This window comes from Apteryx mantelli, chromosome 5, assembly GCF_036417845.1.
Source record: "Apteryx mantelli isolate bAptMan1 chromosome 5, bAptMan1.hap1, whole genome shotgun sequence".
In the NCBI taxonomy this organism is placed as follows: Eukaryota; Metazoa; Chordata; class Aves; order Apterygiformes; family Apterygidae; genus Apteryx; species Apteryx mantelli.
In genome coordinates, this window is record NC_089982.1 from 299680 (window position 1) to 321154 (window position 21475).

Consider the following 21475-nt stretch of genomic DNA (forward strand, 5'->3'; position numbering starts at 1 on the left):
AGTGTAAACCAGAACAGGGAGCCAGGATAAGTGTGTTTGAGGTCTGCTGCATTTCCTCCTCTTGAGCAGACGGCCTGGGGTGTTGGATGCAGGAGTATCCGAGGTGCTGTCAAAAGGGCGCCAGGCTGGGGGAAGGGATCTGATGCTCTCGCTTCAGCTAATCTCAAATGAGCAGGGAGAGGGTGGCGTAGACTTCCGACAGGTCAAAACAGCACCTTCAGGGAGAGTTGTCAGATGTCATCCTAAAAGATAAAGGTTTCTGTGTCTGAAAGAATTCAAAGCCAAGGCCTGAAGAGGCTGGAAGCCAGGGAAATGTTACTGTGGATTGAAAAAAAAACCCAACCAACCAAACAGGTCAAACCTGACTGAAACGCTTTAAGCAGATAGAGATGCTGAGTTGTGACACTGCTGGAGCTGTGACCAGGCTACCTGAATGGTGCCCTGACCGCTCGCCCTGGGGATGTGTCCCTGCGTTGGACCGGTCTGGGAGCAAATCCCATTGCAGGGGGAGAAGGCAGCAGTGACAGCTGTGGGGAAAGGCGGCCTTCATCTAACAGCAAAAAGCCAAGAATGAAACAACTCTTTATTTTACTGAAACCCTAGGAGTTTGCAGTGCCAGACTGGAAAGTTCTTGAGTTGGGCAATAATACTGCTCAGAAAGGGATTAGCACAGAAGGGTTGAGGTTGGAAGGGACTTCTGGGGATTATCTAGTCCAACCCCCCTGCTCAAGCAGCGTCACCTAGAGCACGTTGCCCAGGACCAGGTCCAGACGGCTTTTGAATATCTCCAAGGATGGAGACTCCACAACCTCTGGGGTTGCGCCTGGGGGTGCAGGTGCGTGCACAAGGGGGGGGGGGGGGGTGGACGCGGCACCGCACTGCCGCTGCTGTCCACCTCCATGTCGAGGAGTCTGCGGTGGGACTCCTGGAGAGACAGGAGAAAGGCTGCCGCCCTGCCTCTGGGAGTCCGGCTCATGCTTAAAAACCTTCATTTTCACTCGTGCCCTGCTCCGGGTGATTCGACGGCAGCGGTTTTCCACCCTTAGGGTCCTGCTTCCTCGGAGGAGACGGTGTCGTGGTGTCAAGGAGGGTCTGTGCTCATGCAGCGAGTCTGCTCTGAGGGAGGGAGAGAAGGTTACCAGACCCAGCTGTGTGAAACCAGCCCAAAGCAGAGGTGTCCCTGCGTGGTGGTCCACAGCCGCTGCGTGCTGCACGGCTGCTCCTTGGCGTTCACGTCTGATGAAAGCCAGGAGCAGGAGAGAAGCTGAGCCCACGGTGTTTCTCTGTCCCTGCCTGGGGATCGTCCGGGCTCGGCGCTGTGCGACCCTGGCAGGACCTCTTGTTTCTGAGTCGCCCTTCCCTCCCCGCTCCAGGTTGGTAGTGACTGAGATGTGGTGGCTGCAGACTGACCTGTGTGCATGAAATGTCTCAGGCCGGTTTCAGGTAAGTCCGTGCATGGCTCTAATCCGGTTACTGACCTGGTCCGTAGCGTTGCTCAGTCCAGGGGTTAGCAGCCTACGCTGCGATCACGTGGCACAACATGCTCAGCGGACTGCAGGGTTTTGTTTTGCTGGCCTGGGCGGATGGAAGTCTTTGTACCATGAGATAGCTAAGGGGGGTGGTGTCCTGCCTCCGCAAGGCCCAGGGGCTCCTGGCTTCTGCTGAGTTCCTCCTGGTTTGGGAAAGAAAAACGCTCCCTTTGAGGTTGCTGAGCCCTGGGTTATGCTATGCGAGAATGCACTGAAGAAAGGGGGTGGTGGTGAGCCTCCGAAACATCGCAGGACGACATCAGGAGCGCCCGTCACGTGTGTGACGTGCTGGTCACGGCCCTTTGGCTCCTTCCCAGCGGCAGCCTGCAGTTCTGCCAGGGCTCTGGAAAAGAGGCAGGCTTGGATTTAAGTGAAAGCAAAGATGATTGGAAGCACAACAAACACATTGAATTCGGCAAGGGCAGTGAGAGATGGGCTTGGAAAGAGCTCCTTGACGAGGCAGGAGACAATTAGAGGGAGCTCAGATGTACTGCTTTGAAAACTTGCCATGTTTGGGGGACTCGCCCGTGACTTTTGAGCACCTCAGTACTCTTTAGCGAGTTGCTCTGCGATGTACCTCGTCCCCCCGAACCTTCGCTGTATGGAAGGAAGGGAGCGGACCTGGGGAGTTGAAGCATACTTAAAATATTATAAAAATATTATGAGCTGTTCCTGCTCCCTGTTACACTCAACCAGCTGCCAAACTCTCTTTGTTCCCAGATGGGAACGACAGTCTCGGGCAACCTGCTGTATATGGCTTCGCCACAGGGCTTCGCCGTCAGCCCTGTTTTGAAGGTGGTTCGCTTTCCTTCATCTCCAGCAGAGAAGAGGTCGGGTAGAAATGCACCCTGTGCAAAGACTTCTCCCATCGCTGAGGGCTTACTCAGAGAGTCTGCTGGGACTTGGTTTTTCTCTCTTCTGAAGCACCTTCGGTTATTGGCAGTGTGAGAGCTGCGGGAGCTTTGGACGAGTCCCTGGTGTCACCCAGATCCGATGCTCTGGAACGGAGCCCCTCCCGCCTCACCCCAGCACTGCATTTCGCCCTCGGAAATTGTGGGTCTGCCTTGTCTTGAGGATGTGGAGACAGGTTGTGTGAGGACATTCCCACGTGTTCTTTCCGTATGCTGAGCTTCTTCCCCATCTCCCTTCTTTTCTAGCTCTAGAGTCAGAACCAATGAGGCAATAAACAACAATAAGGAAACCGAGCCCAGAATCCTCTCAAAATAAGAGCCTAAAATGGAAAGATTAAAAAAAAAATGTTTCTGAGCATGCACGTATGTTCGCATGGGACTTGTTTGGGGAAAATAAAGCGATTTCCAGTCTCACGCGCAGTAACCCTGGGTTTTCAGCCCGGGGCCGCTGACTGCACCCCTGGGAGCAGTGCTGCTTTGATTACAGCGCGCTGCTGTCTTCGCTTCCAGCCGGGCGCAGCGAGTCGCTGTGTTCCCACCGGAGGATGTACCTGCCCGAAGCGATGCTGCTGCCGCTCATCCGCGTCCTCGTGGATTCGGCTGATGGTGCCCGGCTGCCTGTGGTGAAAGAGCTGCTTCATCAGCCGCTCCAGGATGTCTCCACCTTGCTGGTGGCGGTTCTGGCCACCACGCAGGGAAGAGTTCCCCAGCTTGGGCTGGCAGCAGCCCCGAAAGCAGCCGCAAAGCCGCTGCCCGTCCCCTGCACCCGCCGCTCTTCGCGTGGATGGCGGCCGCGCTGTGGCTCTCTGCTTCCAGACGCCGCTGGTTGCCCAAGTGGCCCGTGCCACCGGGTGCGCTGAGCTGCGAGGCGTCCCCGCGCGTCCTGCGACTCGCCCGGCCTGAGGCGCTGTCCCCTGCCTTCCTGCCGGCCAGAGAGGTGAGGCGAGGCGATGCAGCGCGGCGGCCTGAGCCTTTGCACCCTGCATCCCGCCGCCCGGACGCGCCCTGGGCGCGCCACGGTGGGGAGAAGCCGACCGGTTCTCCCGGGGTTTGCGATGCCAAGGGCAGCTGCCTTTTTGGAGTGAGATGCTGCCGCTCTTGCAAAAGCTCCCTGGGGAGAGATAGAAAGCAGAGAGGCCGGAGCAGCCCGGGATAGCAGCCAAGGGAGGGACCTGGGCTGCATCCCCTGATAAAGCAGTCTGGGAAAGTGGAGAGAGCTGGTGGGAACAGCCCGTCCAGGGAGTGCAGCCAGGCCTGGAGCTGAGCAGCCACACTCCAAGCTGCGGACACGTGGGGGATGAGCCTGCAAGCAGTACATATACATATATATACATATTTTTTAATACTGGTTCACAAGAAGCCTAATTTAGAGACGTATTTCTGAACTTGCTGCTTTTAGGCGGGTCACGGCTTCGGCAGGGGGAAAGGGCTTGGAGCAACCTCAGATTGCACTCATTTCCATGGCAAAGGCCAAGTTTTCTGGCTTCGGTCGCTGAGCTGGGAGATCTGGGAGGAGGTGCTGGAGTGGGCCTTGGCATCAGCAGTGCTGTGAAAAGGAGGGCGAGGAGTCCCACGCTGGTGCAGCAATCCCTCCTGCTGTAGGAATGCAGTTCCCCGAAATCTGAGCGTTTCTCCTTAGCAAGGAAATTCTTGGATTCAGCCAGGAGGAAGGGTACGAAGGGTATTTCTCTGCTCTGGAAGAAATCTTTCTCCGCACTTTTCCAGGCTCTCATTACCACCTTCCTCTCCTGGCAGCGAGTGGGTGACAGCTGGGGGCAACAGTAGCGTTGGCTGAGACACGCAGGTCCAGTTAGGGCTGAAGTTACCCCATGGTCGGGGTGAAAGAAGAGGTGATGGGTCTTGGGAGGACAAGCGTGCTCTCTCTTGCACGTGCAGGAAGGAAGGGTGCTGAGCGTTCATGCCGTAGGGGACCATCCCGGGATGCCACGGCCACGGGGTGGCAGAGCCTTCTTGGGGGGCCAGTGCTGCTGCGAACGCGTACGTCCCTCCATGGCCACCCCGAACCTGCGTAGGTGGAGATGTGGGTTACGGACGCCGCGGCCTTGGCCAGGCTGGATGCGTCAGTGCTACATGAACTGTAGTTTGAAGAGCATCGGCGAGAGGCAGTGGCCTTCTCTCCCCGTGTCCTGGTGACAGTGGAGGAGGCAGGACCGCTGCTGTCCTCCGCTGCCGGCAGGGCTCGAGTGGAGGTGTGACAGCCGGCGGGCGGCTTCGAGAGCCGGCCCCGCCACGGTCCGACCCGACCTGCTCCGTCATCGCTCCCCCAGGCTTCCTATGGGCTTGACTCAGTTCAACCCCGAGGCGTTCACAGTGAAGGAGACTGCTAAGAAGGTGACGTGCTCCGCTCGGCTCCGGGATCTGGCTCGCCCCGTTAAGCACTGGGCTCCTGTGGAAACGTGTCCCGCTCCGGACAGCTGAGATCGACCTCCGGGCTGGACTGTGGCCGGAAAACCTCCTGGAGCGCAGCACAGGGGCAGCACCCCGCAGGAACGCCTTCTTGTGAGCAGCTCCCTCTTACCAGGCTTATCTGGGGAGTTAAATAAAATCGTCCTTCCTTAAGAGCAAAATAGCAGAGGAAAAGAGTGGAATTTGGCCTGATGTGGGCAGCCTCTCTGCCGGGGAGCAGTTATGTTTGGGGTTAACCACTCTTGTTGTTTCGGGTTAGTCAAAGACGTAATGAAATAACGGTGCTGCTGGGGGAAGGCAGCACGGGACCTGTTCTTTCACATGCAGAAACGTGACAGAGCGAAGCCGACAGGGCGCAGGAGGCTGATGCAACACAACTCCTGGCCTTGGGTTTCAAAATGTTTGCTAAAGTTCAGAGATCTTACTAGTGACACGCAGAGTTTTGCGCTTGCAGCAGAAATAGAGACACAGAAGGCTGCAGAATGAAGATCCAGGGCTGGACTCGACAAGGTGCAAAGGTTAAGAGTTTGGAAATGGTGCGGGGGGGACGAGCGTGGGGTCGGCGTGGCTTTTGGGCCCCATTTTCTTGAAGGCCCAGGGAATGGGCAGACCCAGTGTTTTGCTTTGCATGCCTCTTTGATACCAACTTTGCAAGCTGGTTGAGCCTGCGTGGTTCAGATGTGCAGTTGTGTGACGTGGGGCAGAAGATTTGAGCTTTGCATTGGAGTTTTTGGAGTCCAACCCCAAAAAAGCAGAGTGCCCCTCAGCATAAGGGAGGAGGAGGCCCGCTGCAAAGGCTAAGAAGGAAACAGGTATTGGTGCCAGACTCTGCAAACCAAACCCTGAGCTCCGGTCAAGCCTGAGGGTAAGTCAGTTTGGCAGCCGGACTGCTGGGGGGCAGCGCAGGCTGTGTGTGCCTCCAGCGTGGGACCCAGCACAGGGGAGATCATTTCCATGGTTCCTATGAGTTTGGTGTGTTTTGCACTGGCCACCCAACCATTGGCGCTGGGCTGGAGATACTGAGGCAAGAGAGATGCTTGCCAATACGGGAGAAAAGGCATAAATGAAAGTACCACTGAAGGAGAAGAACAAGCAAAAATACAGACTTTCCCAAGCACGTGGCAGTTTTGGTGCCAGTCAATGTATCTTAATCTTCTTCCGCTCAAGGAACAGAGGCAGCTGACCACAAACCAGGAGAGGATTAATCAGAGGATCCACTAATTGCTCCGCTAAGCCACCAAGCAGAGGATTTTTCTGAACGAGGTAAGGTCACTGGGTAATGGTGCCGGTTCCTTTTTTTTGCCCATGCACCGGCCTGTACAAGGAAGAGGGGGAGAGTTTGGACTTTGCGCAAGAGCTCCAGCATGGCCACATCGCCACGGCTTGTAGGTGGCTGGAAAGGTGCCAGTGTGGCTCCCTGCCCGCGTCGTTGCGGTGCCTGCTGAGGCCACTTTGGAGAAGCGCTGCCCTTCCAGAGGTGTTCGTCTCCTGCCGCTGGGACACGGAGCGCAGGCAAGGACACAACACGGCTCCTCTCAGCCAGAAAACTTTGCATTTTATTAATGCACCAGAAAAAACCCGACCAGTTCTTTCCCTTCGGTGACATTTAACAGAGATGTGAGAGGTGCATTCAAGGGGTCTTGGCTCGGGCTGGTTACCATGTAGGCAATCGGTTTGCCAATATCTTAGAGCTACCGTTTGCACCTGGAGCCAACCAAGATCACGCTGATGTCACTTCTGGTTTTCCAGGTGGCCTCTGCTCTGGATGTTAAAGCTAGCCCACATACTCTGTATCTGGGGATCATAAGGCAAGGAAAGCCTTCTTTTTTTTTTTTTTCCCCACTCCTATATTTGGACCTTTCATGGTAGCTTTTCTGCGAGGCCAGGACACGGGCATGAGACTGCCTGGCCCTCTGCAGCCACTGTTAATGATGTGAATTGCTTGACAGGTTGTGCAGCCATCGAAAGCTCTATACATACACGTATCTGTATATAATCTTTTTTTTTTTTCTTTTTTCCTGGTTATGTACACTTTAAATAAAAATTATGTTAAATAGCAGGGTATTTGTTTGTATCGCAAAACCTATTGCGATGGGGGAAACCCAAGGAAACCCACTCTGAAGAGTTTTGCCACCGTTTGCGGCAGGTATGGGGACAGGAGCAGCATCCTCTAGTCCCTGACGGACCCACTCTCCGAGGGCAGCCCTTCAGACTTCCTCCACTCCGCCAGGCGCTGCTTGAACCATTTCTGGAGGAAAACAAACAAAAATAAAAACAAAGAGGGACTGAGCGCGCAAGGCTGAACAGACCTGCTGAATCACCTTGCTGAGGAGCAAACGGAGCCAGCGCGGGGGCCCAGGCGGGGGAAGCACGCGGCGCTGCTGTCTTTCAGTGAGTTGCTGTGTTGCTCCCAGTCAGCGCAGGCAGCGGGACAGCAACTCCTGACCCGGCGGTCCCGTGACCCACGTGGGCACCTCTTCCAAACCCCTTGCTCGTGCTCGGTCCAGAGCTTGGCAGGCTGGGCAGGTCCTCGTTTTAATGCTGTGCATCCAGATTTTTCTTATAAACAGAATGAGGGGGTGGCTAAGCAGCTGCTGGATGGTGTCTGTTTAAATGCCTGGAGCAGTGAAACCAAAAATGACGGGATCCGAAAGCGAACCCGCTTCAGAAAGGATGAGAGGCAAAACACAGTGGCTCTCGGTAGATTTAAGGACAAATAGCTTTAAAAAAAATGGGCTAGAAATGATCTAGTCTTCAAGCAATATACTTGGCTGTGTTATTCTCTATGCGACTTGGACTCGCTAAGCCAGCCCCCGGATCTGCTGATGCCGGTTCAACACAGCCGCAGCTCGAAATGGGGGATAAAATGCAGCTTGGCTAAAGCCACATTACCTCTGTAAGAACAGAGAGAAAATTCACGTGTGCCAGAAGCACAGCTCAGCCTTTTGTTTGGGAATACGCCGGTGATTTGCTTTGTTGCTGCTCATTTGGTTGCTATATTTGTTCGTGGCTATTTTTGAAGCTATTGTGGTGCCTAATGGTACAAACGTGATGTCCTCCGCAAGCGGCTCTCTTGCGCGAGCACTGCCTTGGACCACGTCCAGTCGGACGACGGCCTGGTTGACCTCCTGTTCCACTTCCTGCCCTGAACCGCTGTGTCCTGTCGCCTGGCTCTACCTCTCTGCATTGCATTTGCACTGGTAGTAAAACAGCTGCTATATATAGCCGGTAAAGCTCTCCAGATGTCAGGAGCGGCAACTCTCCGTGTTATATGCAATGCAGGCACTTTGCAGCTAAGCGCCCAGCTCTCGATCCCTTCCTTAACATGACCTTCATCTCTAGGGGCACCCTGGATTCAACGAAAGACGTGGCCGTCAGCGAAGGTATCTCCAGAGGCGTCCTGGCCTGTGCTTAGTCCTCGCTTCAGGAAAAAAAGGTCCAGTGCTATTTCTAAGGAGGAACGAGCAGCACCAGCACTGTTCCCGGGACGGGCTAGCTGCTGCTCGGCGCTGGGGCACGCGACCGCAGAGGGGGAGGCTTCAAGGACGCAGGAGGCAGGAGCGTGTGGGGGACAGGGAGGTCTATGGGGGTGCAGTGTGGGGCCGGAGGAGTGCGCAGAGACAGGGAGGTCTATGGGGGTGCAGTGTGGGGCCGGAGGAGTGCGCAGAGACAGGGAGGTCTATGGGGGTGCAGTGTGGGGTGCAAGCAGAGAGGCTGCGGAGGGGCGCAGGGTTGGGGGCCGAGGGGCGCGCACTCACCAGGGTCTGCTCCTCGGAGAGCCCCGTTTCAGCCGCGATGAGGCACAGCGTGGTGGGGTCGGGATGCTTGTTCACCTTGCAGAAGTTGTACTCCAGGATCTCCAGCTGCTCCTCCGTGGGCGTCACCGGCTGCTCCGTGGCCATCTCCTCCCGGGGCAGGGCTACGGGCCGGGCGCTGGGGGGCAGAGGGGCTGGGGTTACTGCCTGCAGCCGGAGCATTCCCATCCCCGCCAGCTCCCTGCTGCTGCGGCAGAGCGCGACCCCCATCCCAAACGCGCGCCGAGGGGCACCGCCAGGAGCCCCGGCCCCCGCCGGCCGCCCCTGCCTCAGTTTCCCCGCCGCGGCAGCCGCGAGCCCAGCAGCGCCCGGCTGAGCCGTCTCACCATCCCCAGCGGGCAGGAAAACGCAGCCTGTCCTCAGCTCGGCGGCCCCCCGCTGCCGTATTTATAGCCAGCATGACTCCCGCGGGGACAATTCCTGTTTACAGCCGTATTTAGGCCCGGACGTCACTTGGGGGTGATGTCACGGCAATGGGCACATGGTGGGGGGGATTTCTTAATTAATTGAAACCATTACTTCTTCTCTGGGGCAGGGGACAGGGCCTGGCACACAGCCTGGTGAAATCAGTGTGTGGTTTTTTTTGTCTCCCTGGCCACCAGCAGGGCTTGCGTAGGCGCCTCGCAAGCTGAAGGATGCAGGATGCGTTGGGAACGCGGTCTCGGAGCCGGCGGTCGCCTCAGTCCCCCTCCTGATCGACATCTTGGTCGCCTCCTCCGCGGCACGGCCCGACGCCAGCAAGGCTGGTGGTGAGTGGGTGGGCTGCTTTGCTTTTACTGGTATTTGGCATTGCCAGGTGTCGGGAGACACAGCCGGTCACGTTGCTCCCGTGCATCGCCGGACCGTTCGTTGCAGGCTCCCCGGCGGCGGGGACCCTCTGGGCCCCCTGCTCCCTTCCCCGGCTGCGATCCCGAACCCTGCCGTCCCCGGGATGCGGCCCATGCGCCTCCGTCGTGCTGCGCCCCAACTGCAGAGCTTTAAACCCGACTGCCCCGGGGCGCTCGCTTCCCGGCAGCACCACTGGGAGAGGGGCTCAGCTCCGAAATTGCTCCGCAGCCTGCAGGGAGCCAGCGGGCTGGGGAGACCCCCTCCTTCGAGAGCTTCACCCCAAAAAGCAATGCCTCACCGAGCCTTGCCTGCAGCAGGCTGCTTTGAGTAATAAACGGATCCTCTGGCAGCCGCGTAGGGGCTTATAAATAGATGCGGGCTGGTTGTGAAACGGCCTCGTCTGCTTGAGTCACTTAACCAGGGGTAGTAGCACGGCCATTGCACAAGGCTGGAGCGCCTTCCAGCGCCACGGCGCGTGCTGGTGGGCGGCGCGCCCGCCCCCCCCGCGCCCGACTGGGCAAGGCCGTCCCTAGCCCTCGGGCACGACGGGGCGAGCCGGCCTTGCCCGCGGCGCCTCACCACCGCTGCTTCCCAGGCGTCGGGGAGGAAGGGGACAGGAGAAGTCCGCCGCTCCTGCATCACCCGTCGCCTCCGGAGGACGCATCTGGCTGGACCGCCATCAGCAGCAGGGCCCAGCAGCTCATGAACCATCGTTTGCAGCGTGCTGCGCTAACGGGCATTAACGTATGTGCATGGATTTGCATAAGAAACGCGCGACTCAACTTTCCTGCTTCATGTTCATGGCTGCTTCTTCTCCCGATAATCTCCGGGTGCCCAAGGCATTTTCCCGCAGGGTGCAGAACTTCCTACCCGCCGGCAGCTCAGGGTGCCCTGGCGCCTGGCATGCGATGCCCGATGCTTTTTCCTTGCCTCCTCTGCGCCCTGGGCCTGCAGGGAGAGCGGTTCTCACCTCTTGGGGCTGCGCGACGGCTTGCAGGAAAGCCTCAAAACCCTGGGGGGGTCCTGCGGGGCTCTGCAGGTCTCTCCGCGCTGGGGGTGACTCACTGGGGCAGAGGTGGCAAGGCCGGACGCGCTGCCGCAGCAAAATCACAGCGCTGGAGACACTCGCTCTGCGGTACGAGCCCAGCTCCAAAGCCCTGGGGAAGCCACGCTCGGCTCTGACTAACCACGCTGCTTTTAGGTGGAGCGACGTGAGAGCTGCCCCCGGGCAGAGCTCGCAGGTGCCTGCGGGTGCCCGGGGCTGCGGACGGCTCCTGCCGGCATTGCCGTGCGTGTGTGCGTGGGGGTCCCCGCGTCTCCGGAGGTTGCGCCGTGCTGCGCCGCTCCCCGTTAGCGTGGCCGGCGAGCTGTTTAAATGCGCCTCCAAGGGGCTGGAGGCGGCTGCGGCCGCTTTTAGCTCGCAGCTATTTCCTGCCGCCGGGGATCGAAACAGCGAGGGGGGCCGTCATGCAGAGGGGCCCTGCTGCCCTCCCTCGATCTGCTGCAGAGCCGCGGCGGAGGCGTTAAAAACAAACGGGACCCTGCCGTAAACAGGGAGACGCCACCTGCCACGCGTCCTGCCGACGGCCGCTCGGCCTGTTAGGTGAAAACGTCTGACGCGAGCAGCGCAGGCAGCAGCACAGCGGCTGCCGGAGCCCACGCAGGTCGCCGTGGCCCCCCGGCCCGGGGTCCTGCTCGAGGGTCTCTGCCTGCCCCGGGGCAAGGACCGTCTGTTCCATCGCAGCCCGGCCGGGTGCTGCTCCAGCCGCCCCGGCATCGGGGGCACGGGTGAGCTCCCCCCAGCGCATCCCTGGCCCTACGGCCACCCCAGCACCCCGGATCAAAGCCTGCGCTTACCTGGAGCTGGCAGGGAGGAGGCAGCGCGTAAAAAAAATCCCCCACAGGTCTTCGGCAACTGCTTAAGTACCTGCGTGCGTGCGCGCGCGTGTGTGTGACAGGTCGGGACCTGAAAAACCTGCCGCAAATCGCCAGGACTCCCGGGATCCGCAGCCGCTCTCGGGGCTGGTAATTCAGGTTTGGCACCCGCCCGCCTTGGCAGGGCTCAACGCATGGTTGTACGCGCTCCGGGGCTCTTGGTGGCACGGTGCAGGGCTGGGGAGCGGGGCAGGACGTCCCCCTGTGCCGCCAGCCTGTGCTCTCCCCGCCGAAAGCAGCTGCGAGCCGCCGGCTCTGTGACAGGGTGCATTGGACGGCAGCTGAAATAGAGGCGCCTTTTAGGGGGGGAGCTGGTTGTCTTTCAGTTCACAGGATGCTGGAAAAGGATGCTGGAAAATCAGAGGGCTTGGAGAAAGGGCTCGTGAGATGCTGACCGAGGGGTTGCAATGGCTTATCTGCCGGTGCGAAAGCAAAACCGGCGCTGGGAGCAAACAGCTGAAGAGCCGGCTGGAGCCTGGCGCAGGGATCCCTGCCCCTTGGGAGAGGCGGCTGCGGCCAAGAAATCTGCCGTACGTTCAGCAACTGAGCCAAAACCGTCCCGAAGACTGGATGGCTCCGTAGCGTCAGTGGAGACAGGGGCCAGGGCGAGGGGATGGCGACGCGATCGGTGCTGAAGGGCAGACAGACCCACGCCAATTTTCCTCGCGGGCTGACGTCAACCGAGCAAGAGTACTTGCGCCGCGCGGGTAGCCTCGCTGCCTGACAGGCCAAGCGGTGCTGTCTGATCCCTGCCGGAGGAGGTTCTGGGGAGAAGACCTGATCCTGCGTGCCTGGGGCAGGCGCCTGGCCAAGGACACATCTCCTGTTTACTGCCAGGGCTGAGCAACCGGAGCGCGGGTAGCGCTGGCTGCAGAGAAGCAGGTTTCAGGACGCGTCCGAAGGGATGCTTCTGGTGGCCATGGCTGGAGGAACGAGGGTGCAGCGGACCCCTGCAGCGGGGCACAGGCCTCGATTTTGAAGCCGGTGCACGAGGCACAGGCGGAGGCCCTGAATTGCATCCTGCCACACGCTCAGCAGGGCTCTGGTGGGTGTCACCACCTGCCTGCCCTCTGCCGGCGCTCTGCCCAGGCACCTGCTCCCGGCCACCCTTGCAGACGGCACAGCTGGGAAGAGAGTCTGGTCCGGAACAGATGTTTTCATGTTTGCATGCCAGCTTTTATTTTCCTGCATGTATGTGCCCCAAGCTTTGCAACCTGCGAGTAACCTGGCCGGCAGGAACAGGAACGGTTCCCCTCTTCCCTTGTTTGTTACCATCAATGGAGAGAAAGTCTTTAATGTGGAAAGAAGCTCTTGCCTTCGCCTGCGGACCCAGCCCAGACTTGCACCGGGAGAGCTGGCAGCACCGTGCTTCAGGCTGAGACACGCCACTGAAACGGCTTCCGAACCGCCGGGAGTCCTGCAGTGACAGCACAAACGTCACGCTGTGAATCTGACGGTGCCTGGCTGGCAAACGCCAATGCTTTTCGGATCCGGAAATCTTTTAGGTTCCATTCCTGTTCCTGGGAGACGGTCCCTGTGCTGTTGGAGTTTGCACCTCGCCTGGTGTGATGAGATCCTGGCCCAGATGACATCCCTCGGGCAGCAGAGTTAGATTAAATAGAAATAAAATGCAGAGTGCATCCAGGGCTGTCCTGGCATCTTCCTTCCCACAGGAGAAAATATTGCAGCTGCTGTGCCGCGTGTTTGACATGCTGTGCACGGCACTGCGGCATGCAGCGAGGCGTCGGCAGCTGCAGGCTGCAGTTGGCATCCTGCTCCTCTGGACCCCGCTCTCAATTAGCATCCAAGACTTGCATGATAGCGGCAAGTCGCCTGGAGCCGCTTTGTCGGGGCGCTGGGGACACAGCTCACGGCCATCCCGGCCCAAGCGCTGCCCCACTGAAGCACCGTGGAGACGGGATGGAAGAACGATGAAGAGGAGCGATTGGAAGCGCCGACCCATGAGGAGCATGAGGAGTATAATTCAGGTTCCCTGACTTTCTGACTCGTTCACACCACCTCTTTGCACACACGTCTCGCTCCTGTATTTTGTGGGGATGTTTTTCTTCCTGTAAATTGCAGTTAAACGCAGCATCTCTTGTCTGGGCTCTGAGCAGAGTGTTTCTCCTTTTTCTAATTAGGTGAGAGAAAAAAAAAAAAGTAAGTTTCTCAGAAACTATCCTCCCCCCAAGAAAACCAACCCCAAAGAGAGCAAAACCTCCCCTTCTCCTCTGAACGAACCAATGCAAAGGAAAACTGCAAAAGTCATCTTCTGCTTTGTTTTCCGGTGGTTTTCTTTTTTTTCTTTTTTTTTTTTTTTAATGATGTGCTGTTTTTTTCTGGCTACTAATCTGAGAAAAGTGGCTGAAAACACAGCTTTACTGATTCTTTTGGCTTCCATTCAGTTACAGAAGAGTTTCCTAACAGGCCAGTACTGACTAAAAGGATAATTCCTGCAGTTAGTCAGATAGATTTCTACCTGCCAAAACCACTTGTCCCAAGAGACCTTAGGAGGTCAGTTGCTCTGCAGGGTGCAGCTAAAAATTGCCATTATGGGACACCCCAAAACACAAGAAGTTGAGTTAATCACTGTTTTTTTGATCACAGAACTGGCAAAATAGCAGCGGGAGATGAGAAAGATCAGGAATCGCTGCATACCGAAACAGGCTTTCGTCAGAAAAGCATGATATCGTACATGCCCGTGGGGCAGTGCTGAGCCCCTACTGCCACGTCTCTGCGACTGTCCCCTTGCCGCGTTTTCCTCGGGAATACCGATGCCAGCTGCAGCCCGAGAGCCAGCGGGACGCAACACGGAGCGTCGCGGGGGCCGGGAGGAAGGGCAGGCGGCACAGTGGGAACGGGAGGTGGTGGGCACGGGCGGATCCTCGCTGTCCTTGCTGCTGCTGCAGCAGGGCCGGCCGCCCGCTGCCCGCCCAGGCTTAGCAATAGTCTCGGCCTCGCTCTTGCCTGGTGGAGTTTCATTTTGCTTCACTAAGCAGGGCTCAGCCCGTCTTTCCTCAGCGGCAGAACTGGCCAAGGCCAGAGAGATATGAATCACTTGTGACTTCCAAAACGATCCCCACCTTTTCTCTGTCCATGGGATACAGCCGTGCGGATGGAAACTGTGGCGTTTTATTGCTCTTCCAGTTGTTCCAATACTTCTCAGAGAACGGTGTCATCTCATCGGTATTTCCATTTGCAATCTCTGCCCGGGGTACAGCCTTCCGCCCTCCTTCTCCAACCAGATTGTTTCGAAGTGACTAAAACAGGCGCTGATACTTGCAGTTCCTTGCCAGGAGACTTTTCGACAGCGCTGCCCTTGCTTGTAGGCAGAGCGTGCCCCGGCACGCAGAGAACCAGCCGGGCATCACACGTGTGAACCGCCTGCTGTACCCAGCCCAGGAAAACACTGGCTCCAGCACTGGATATCATGAAAGCAGGAAAGAGGCTGGAGGAGACGAGCCGATCTGCTCTTTCCTCCTGGAACGCCAGAGGAACGCAAAGAAGAGCGAGCACCTTCCAAAAATCCTTCTGGAGATTCAGACAGTCATGCATTTTTTACGGAACAAGTCAGGGAGCTGGGAGACTGGAAAAAATCTGCTGAAATCAGTCCTAGCCAGATCCTCGAGGCTAAAGCAGGCAGGTTCTGGAAACCTGACCAAAATATTTACATCCAGGCCAACGGGGGGACTTTATCCCTCTGGGATGCAGAGCAAAAGCCACTGGAGCAGCTTCTCGTCAGGGGTGAGCTTTGCTGCAAGGTTTGCATGTGACAGACGTGGCCTACTTGGAAATGCAGCGCCAGGTCTGCCCTTCCTCTCCATTCCAGGACGGCATGCTGTCCTGAAGGCCTGCCACAAGGACAGTTAGGACAAGGACCGCACTCTCCCCCGTGCTGCCCCCAGAGCGGGCAGCCCACTGGTGCCGGGCCAGTAAAGCCCAGCGCCTGTCTCCGGCCTTGGCGGCAGGTTGTTCTCAAGTGGCGGGAGCAGATGCAGCTCTGCGATGGCATGTCCCCGTGGGGTAGTAGGACAGGCTGGGGACATTCCCTGCCACCTCCTGTGTCACCAGTGGGGTTTTTTTTGGATGGTAACATCAGTGCCCTGGGCCACATGGGAGGCATCCATTTAGCTGAATGAAGCCTCGCCAGGCTTTTTATGCCATCTCCCTCCCTCCCCTGGTGGGCTTCTCCACATCTCCCGACGGGGTGCCACTTTTTGCGGGGGGGGCTGGGAGGGTGCCCCTCTCTGTGGGCGTCAGCTGCCAGCGCTGCGGGAGGCGCCTGGCCCCAACACCCGCCTGGCGACGGCTGTTACGCGGCAGCTGGTGGCGGGCTCGGTTTCTGTCAGACCAGTTTGGGTAGGCAGGTGGCACAGGGTGACCGCGGGTGCCTCCTGAAAGCCGACCTCGGGGAGGCCCTCACCACACAGGGCCTCTGGCTCCCGGGGTATCAGTGCAGGCCCGAAAGCCAGGAGTGTGCCCAGCGCAGGCACCTCCACGCAGCGGGTGCCATGGGTGTGACAAGGCCTCCTCGGGGTGTTTGCAGCCCCCTTGGGGGCTCCTTGGGCTGCTGCTCCCGGCTCAGCAGCTCTCCTAAAGCAGATAACGTGGGGTCCCAGCACAGGGCGAGGGGCTTGGGTGCCCTTGGGGTGGCGGGGCCCAACAGCCCCATCCCCAGCCCTGGCCTTCCCCGTGGCCCTGGAGCTGGGCTTCAGGATGGGCAGGGAGAGGCTCCCAGTTTAATCCTTTAAACAAACAAACAAACAAACAAATTAAATCCTATTTTAATCCCAGCTGGTCAGTCGTGACCTTTAGGGTTTTACAGCAGGGTTTCATACTTTGCTGTTTCTGGTGACCATGGAGGAGTCTGAACTGCAGAATTTGCAGCACAGACCCAGCCCCAAAACCTAAGAAACATTGCACAGGCAGAAGAGGGGGACAGGGGTGAAAGGGACAGGTGTCACCTTTTACGCCCTGAAATTGCGACTGTCTCCAGGGCAAGGGGTTTGTCTGGGCACAGTTCTGCAGCGCTCATTGCTTATCCATGCCTGTGTTTATGGGGACGGTGCGGTTACCTGTGGGAGAGGGTGGGCACAAGGCAGATGCCTCTTGTCACAGTGAGACGCTGGTTTTTGGGGGGGGGGTCCTTAAGATGTGTTGCCATCCCCAGCTGGCCATCTCAGGGGTGCAGCTCCTTAGAGAAAAGAAGAGTTAAAACAGGATCTGCTCCTGTGCCTGTCAGTGACAGCACAAACTCCGCGCGTGTTACCAGGGAGGCTGGCGCACCCCTGGGCTGCTCTGCACAGGGTGCAAGAGGTACACAGTTGGTTCAGATCCTGTGTGCTGTGGGATGAGCGAAGGGGGAACTGGAATGGGTCAGAGGGGTTTCAGCAGGAGCAGAGCTCTCCTTTCCTTCTCTGACAGAGGAGGTAGGTTTGTGTTTGTGTGGGCTGGGAGCCTGAACTGGGAACTCTCGCTTGAGAGAGAGCGGTGTTCTTCCTACTGCTGTCATTTCCTCTCGAGGGTCTTTGGTCAGCACAGGTAATGCTGGGTCGGTACAACAGAGTCAGGAGCGCTCAGACGTCAGCCTCGGTGAGGAGCCCCACCCTGCCAACACACAGAGCACAGGAGGACACCGAAGCGGGAGGAAATGTTGAGTGCGTGCCCAGAAGTGGCAACTGAACAGGTCTAAACAGTGCTCCCACCTTGGGGGCAGGAGCACTCAGCTCCCGGAGGGGCAGCTGTGTCTGGCACGTCTGGCCGGGAGGGCTCAGAGTGGAGGCAAGATGATTCCTGAAGTACCTCTAAGGATCTATTGATTGAGTAGTTGGAGGGGGGTGTTTTCCAGAGAGGTGCGATGTGAGCAGGGTGCTGTGCTACACAGGCAGGCACCTGGATAGCGCTCAACCCACGGGAGAGCCCAACAGGCACAAACAAGCTCAAACACCTATAACAAACGTGAGCGAAAGGAACTGTATCTGGGTCACGGTTTAAGGAAATCCCGCTTTGCTTGCGGTATCTGTTTTCGCTTCTTGTCCTGGACTAGTCTGAGGGACGCAAGAGGCTGGGAGTGCCTGTTCCCTAGCAGCGCTCCCCACCAGCAGTGGGGTTGGGCCCTGGGGTTTGCTGCCAAACTGAGGCTGCTTGAAGCAGGAGGGCTCCCAGCGCTGGTGTGGGATCGCCTTCCTGCTGTTGTGTCTTACGCACCCATCACTCTTGGCTAGCTGGTGCTAAACAGCCGGTGTGTCCGACTTCCCTGGGCAAGATCTTCTCCCTTCGTCAAAGGCTGTTTCTAGGCCTAGACCTATCTAGTGAGAGCTTCCCCAGAGAGGGCTCAGTGTAGGGCCACATCTCCTGTGCCTCAAGCCTATGCCCGGGCCACAGGGAGCTGTACCCAGTGCGGTGAGCACAGCAGAGCGGTGCTGAGCGACACTGCCCACTGGAAAGCTGTGTCCCCATCACCTCTGCGGAGCACAGGCCACTCCTGTTGTCCAGCGCTGGCCTGTGTGCACGGCCAGGGAGCACTGGACCAGGCTGTCATGGCTTTTCAGAGACAAGGGACTGTCCCCCTGTGGCTGGGCACCTCTTCTCCTGGCAAAGGTCAGTATTCTGCATCTAGCAGATAAGCAACGAAGTAGGTCAGTCTCTGAGCACTAGATCTCTCTCCCTGACTGCCCTGCTCCCTGCTTTCATGCTCAAGCAGGGCAGGTTGAGCTGGGAGATGGACGAAGCTCTCTGCAAAGAACAAAATATCTACATGAAGGGAGGAAATACGCCCGGGTAAGACAGGTAGTGTGTGGGGAGCTACGGGATGCAGACAGCACTGAATTGATTGTAGCAGCTTGAGAAACTGAAGCCCTTCCCAGGCAGGTTTGGAGCCCACAGTTCACAGGACTGGCAGCTGCAACGAATGTTTAACAAAGATCGACTGATCGGGAGAACTGACAAAGGAGCTGCTTTTCTCAGAGCTGCCAGTGACCAATCCAGCCTGGGCCAAGTAAATGTTAGTGTTGTGACAGGAAAGCCCAGGATGGGGAACAGGTGGTGCAAACCCCAGGGTTGCTTGCTGTTGCTCTGTGCTTCTCTTGAAATACACTTAACAGTTTTGGGTTTTTTTTTGGGCAAGATACTAATTCCAGCCTCTGCCGTCCATTCAGCTCTTCTGCTGGTAAATGCACCTTCACTGGCCTGTGAGGTTGAGCAGGGCTCAAGTTAGGGCAAGGCACAGAAAAATAGCCTTGAGTTCTCCTGACTTGATTTCTCCTCCCCTCCCCTGTAGCTGGAGTGTGTCCTGCAATTTCTTCATCAAGGTGCCAAAGATGGGATTAAGGGACTTCCTTTTCTTTAATGCTGCATCTTTCATTAGCTACAATCAACGAAAATGTCCATTAGCATGAGAATATGGATTCAGACCAGGCACAGCACGTGAGTAGCAACATGTCTGAACTACAACACCAGGAAGCTCTGCAAACCCTTGACCGTCTCCTGCAGAACCAGGGGTTTACCTTTTGCTTCCAGGCACATGCTGTGGCTAGTGAGATGAGCGGAGCAGCTGAGAGCCACGGTGCTGAGCGGCTGTGGGAGGCCTCATGCGGGTGTTTGTAGGGGGGGTTGACCTACTGAGAGTACTTGCCATTTGGTCCCAGGTGTAATCCAGCAGATCTGCTAAGATCGATTGAACGCAGAAGCAGTCCTAGCTGGGGTCAGCAGGAAACCTTGGAAAGGGGGTCACTGATAAAAAGCCTCTCTGTATTTCTTCCTCCACCAGAACCAGTGACAAGGAGCAGTGCAGACTAGTCTGGAGGGGCAGTAACATCCCTGGCGCTGGCACAGGGGAATGACTCCAAAGGGGCTGGGGAAATGCAGGTCCCAGGAACATGTGTACAAAGGGGGATCCATTCAAGTGTCTACAGTGACACTTTCTTCTGGGTTCTACCCAGAGATGTCCCAGGCAGCAGTGTTATAATAAAACCCTTCCTTCAATGTGAAAACAAGGAACAACGTGAAGTCCCCTGTCTTCCCTAACGCTGTGGGGCATGAAGGAAATGGCTATATGCATCTTCAGTTGACCAAGAAGGAGGAAGAACGGGAGTCTCTCTCTCTCTGTGGGTGGCTGGCAACTGTCCCTCACGCCCCTTTGGGCCTGCCCAGCACTAACAGACCCCGGCAGTGCTTCAGTGCCCAGGCAAACACCTGGGTGTCAGGGACTCCTGGAGCTCATGGAAGCTTTGGGGATCTGTGAAGCTGATGTATGACCTATCTTCCTACAGATACTGATTTCCTCCATTTTTTTCAGAAAATGTAACAAACAAGACTGAATGTCTCAGATACCATAAGAAGCCAACATTACCTTGTCTGGCAGGAGCAGAAACACAATATTCTGTAATTCACAAGCAATCCAAACACACCCTGCAGCAGAGATTGGTACACATGCCTGGGAAACACATATCTTCTCCCTGCCTCCTATCTTGTTCCTTGCACCACAAGGCCAACAAAAGCATTTGTGCGGCCTTGCAGTGAACTGAGTCAGGGAACTGATTACACTTCAGAAGGACCCAGTTCTTTTCCCTGTGCTGATCTGGCTTGGTGCAGGCTCTGTTAACGCAGCGGGATATGCAGCTGCACAAACACTGGCACAGGGAGGGGGCAGTGCACGGCAAAGGGCAGATGGCTGGGGAAGGGGCATCGCAGCAACTTCCTCAGCTGGCTCAAGGCCTGTGCCATGCTGCTGGGTTAGTACTAGAAGACCTTCCTTTCCCTTAGAGTGCAGTGATATCTTTCAGTTGTGCTAATTGCTTTTGGGATGAATACGAGTTGGGCTCCTTGGCACTTCTTTTTTCCAGTTGGGTATTTTTTAAAGCTTCTATCACAACCTCACTGTCCCTTGGTGACATTCAGAGCGGAAGCATGAATGATCCCATGTACTTCTCCTGTGTACAGTGTTTCATCACAAGGAAACCATTACACTGCAGAACAGAGAGGACAAGAAATGATGCTGATCTCTTCATCCGGCATGCAGGCAAAATTCCTGGTAGGGCCTAAGGAGCTCCTGCCTGCAGAGCCAGAACAAGCTCCCACCCTTCAGTTATTGCCTTTGGTTTGGTGCCTACCTGTCTCCACTGTACTTCCTCAAGACCAGCAAATGATCATTCAAATCAAGTGGCTGTGTGCCAAAAAACAGAGACAGGGCAGATTCTCTGCCAACTGCTGCACATCACACCAGCAGGGCAGTGGTGGTGGGAAAAATCTCAGGAATGTGCTTGCCAAGACTATCTTTCTTTGCTTCTTTCAGTGCCCCTGACCACACAAGCTCAGAAGAGTAGAATGGGGAGAAGCCCAGAGCCAGGAGAACGCTGGGCTGTCAAATGGACAAACAAGTCGACACTCCTGAAAGACTGAGATCATACACTGTCTGGCGTTTTTCTTCTCCATCCCTGAAAAATCTCACTGGTTTTCTATTTTGATTCTTTGAACATTAACAAGAGAAGAGAATAAAATACGATAATATGTATGGATTCCACATCCTTTTTTTTTAAAGCGTATTTGTCAGCGATGAGCCAGTTTTCTCCTGACTGTTCACTAAACCTGTCTTACAGCAAAGCTCCAGTGAGAAGGACTGCAGTCCTTTCCCAGCTGATCAGTGAACTTACAGATGGAGAGAAGGTAGAAGGAAAACCTTTCTTTCCTGCAGCCCAAAGACTGATTACCAGCAAATGAAAAATAACTCTGGTAATGTTCCCCCTGCTAATTCTTGGCACAGTTTATCTGAGTTGCTCATCAGGTAAAAATCAGTTCTTTTCATGAGCGTTGAAATGGCATTCAGGATCCTCATTCTAGCACATTAATCCATATATCTGTGTCTGCTGCCTTCCTGGTGCACTGAAGAGCTGAAAAGCAATGTTTGTTGGGCAATGATGTAACTTAGTTAATTAATCTAATCAATTATCAGGAGTAGGCAAATGTGTCTTTTTCTTCTCATGAGCCCAAACTCTTACTTTTCCTTTCAGAGTTAAAAAAAACACCCTTTTTT

The 21475-nt window shown here is 56.5% G+C and overlaps 1 long non-coding RNA gene across 1 annotated transcript; it reads left to right on the forward strand.

Moving 5' to 3' along the window:
- Positions 1-7749: 7749 nt before the first annotated feature.
- LOC106495844 (uncharacterized) lies at positions 7750-20922 on the forward strand. The gene is made up of 4 exons (XR_010884313.1): positions 7750-7830; positions 8210-8250; positions 9285-9431; positions 20738-20922. It is a non-coding gene; the product is annotated as an uncharacterized lncRNA (long non-coding RNA).
- Positions 20923-21475: the final 553 nt, after the last annotated feature.